Raw genomic sequence first — 3,302 nt, forward strand, 5'->3', positions numbered from 1 at the left:
AGGAATGCCTGGAAGATCTTTGGGAAAGATATCTGAGTATTCATTAATAATATGGACTATTTTGAGGCTGGGATATTCAGAACTGGAATTATTAAAATGCACGAGATGATACACACAACCCTTGGAAATCATTTTCCTTGCCCGAAGGTAGGAAACAAGTTGACCCCTGAACGCTGAAATGCTACCCTTTCACTCTAGGATGGACTCATTTAGGAACTAAAACTAAACTATCCTGTTTCTACAGTCGACTGTGGCATAGCAGGAATGAAGCCAATCCATGCCGAGAATGACATCAAAATCAGTCATCTCTAACTCTACTAAATCTGCTGACGTGGATTTCTAAGATATTATAATCAGGCAGTTCCTATATACCCGTCGGGCTATGATGGTTTTACCCACTGCGATAGAGACTGATAAGGGCTCTGCTAGGACTTCAGGATTGATTCAGAAATCGCTTGCTATGTATGGAGTAACAAAAGACAAAGATGCACCTGGTTCTAGCAAAGCATAAACATGAACATGGAAAATCTATAACGTACCAATAACGACATCAGGAGAATTTACCTGATCCTACCAGGACTGAAGAGCATAGATTCTATTTAGGCATTGCCCACTGGTAGCACTGGAAAAGGCACCCTACTAGTTCGGGCGACTGGATTAAGCTGTAGAATGATTTTGCTAACCCTGAAAACTTGACTACAGACACTCCCTAATCTTGTGGCCTGGCTTGCCACAACCAAAATAGACATCACTACCGGCTCTGCAAATGCCCTTGTGGTTCTTACCACAAGTCTGACAAAGGGGATTCGTTTGGGTACTGCTAAGACTGCCTTGAGATTTAGAGCCTAGAGCTTTGTTTCGATTGCCGTCTCTAAACTTCGGCACTGGAGCACTGGCAGAGGAAGCAGCTGGAATGGCTGACTTGGAGTAAAACTATGAACGGTTTCGTCCATCTGACTTGGGGTGAGCAAAGTTGAAATTACCTGACTTTGCTCTCTTGTACTGCCTCTCCCTAGTCTTAAACTTCTGCTCTTCTACTTGCTGGACATTGGTTATTAGTCTTGCTAAGGTCATATCACCGATCAGCATCACAGACCTATACTCATTTACCACGCTATTATTGAACCCTGACACGAACTTGCTCACTAGCATGACATGAATAATGAAGAAAGAGAACTGTTCCTAAAACATCTTATAGCCTTCCGTACATAAATGTGGCACGCAACACACCCTTGTACAAGACTCTACTAGATGTGGTTTTTAGACTTCCTAGGATCTATTGAAACCTTAGGCTTAGATACCAAGTTTGTAACACCCCAATTCGTTGAACTGGAATGCTACACGGTGCATATGACCCCGAGGGACCACAAACTAACCCATGACTGATATTTGTACTTTTATACTGCAAATCATGATATAAAAATATGGAATACATAGAACTTTAAGGCCATAAGGTTCAACTAAATAAAACTATATGGGTGAAAATACCCAAAACAACTCAATCTGAACGTAAATCTAAACATAAATCTGAAAGCCTCTAAACTATCTAAATAAGGAGTTGAAGGAACATGTCTCCAACTAACTCTGTAAAACTGAACTGAAGAAATAAATAAATGTATCAAATCATATTGTCCTCGAATCAGTGAGGACTCACTGTGTCTCTGCGATTGGAATGCTACCACTACTGCTGGGCTGGAGCTCGTGTCTCGAAACCTATGGTGTAACATGAAAAGAGAGCACCATAGTAAAAATGGATCAGTACAACTAGAGTACTAAGTATACGAGAAAGGTAGGATGAACATAAAGGTTTTCATGCATGACCAACACTGACTGACTAATATGAACGTTGGAGTGCAAACACATATATATAGAAACTGGGATAGTGAATATGTGATAGCATGACCTGCAAGCTAATACATGGTTTATTGATAACTATCATGATTGATACTAAAGCTGATAACATAGACGACTGTATCTGACAGTCCTGTATATATTGAAATCTGAAGAACGCCCTGAGTTCTTTTACTGAGACTGATACTGAAATTGTGGGAAGTAGTGTTTAACCGACATGCCCCATGTATGTCGTTATGGCTAAGCTGGGGTCCAATCTCTGCCACAACTGGAGGGGTGTCAATAGGTGCCACGAGTAAGGACAGCCTGTGAGTGACCCTTATCTAGCGGGTACTCAATAAGAACGGTGGGAATCCTAATCTAATGGGTTAATCCACCTCATCAACCCTAATCGATGGGTTAAGATGTCTCAACCTACGCTAGTTATGTAGTTCTGGAACACAAGGATGACTACTAAGAATCACACCCTAAACTGGCGGGTGAGTTCCAATCCTTGGGTTCACTCGATGCTAACCTCTACTCCCATCTGGAGGGACTGGACATGAATAACTGATTATACATGACTTAATCTTACTAAATTCCATTGACTGGTAGAATGTTACTGATATCTGACAACTACCTAAGATCATGAGGTTTTCTTGAGTCACATGACTGACTAAAGTCTATGGAATCATAGCTTGAGTTCGGATATTGTGAAACATGAAATAGATCTAGGCACACAACTATAGTTTTCGGGTACAAGTACCCCCAAGACTCGATGGAAGGAAACTGACACACAAGACTGACTTGATCATAAGAGTAGAGTCCATAATATATAGTATCATAAGTAGGGATCTCATACTATGCATGGTTATCAACAATGTATTGCATGGAAAGGATTTCATATCACATGGAAGTACTTGCACAATCTTAATATCATGTTAATTGCATAATCATATTGGCAACACATACCAATAGCATGGAAGTTCATGTGGATTACATGGTTATCATACATCTTGTTCATAAGTAGGATTTGCAAGTACACTTAGCATAATCTCATAAGAATAGTTCATGAGTATTCCAACAACATTTACAAGGCATATTATCAACATAAAGTCATTGGAATGTAAGGGCATATCATGAATCCTTCACTTAGTTGCAATTTAGCTATATTGCATGATTTCTAGCTCCTTAGGCATTTTATCAAACACCTTACATGCACATCTAAAGAATAGGTGAAATCATCAAATTATACATCATGAACAACCAAATTTACATGTTTCCAACTCATATGATATCATGAATTCATAAAAATATATAAAGATTCCATCTTGGGAATCACCCAATATCAACAACATGATCATCAACACCCAACAATATAGAAATCATACTTTATAATGAAAAAAAGGAAAAACAAACAAGCACCAACATGGGTATGATCATATCACCATAATCAACCAAGCTTTTGTATT

The sequence above is a fragment of the Capsicum annuum genome, chromosome 3 (genome assembly GCF_002878395.1).
Source record: "Capsicum annuum cultivar UCD-10X-F1 chromosome 3, UCD10Xv1.1, whole genome shotgun sequence".
NCBI lineage: Eukaryota > Viridiplantae > Streptophyta > Magnoliopsida > Solanales > Solanaceae > Capsicum > Capsicum annuum.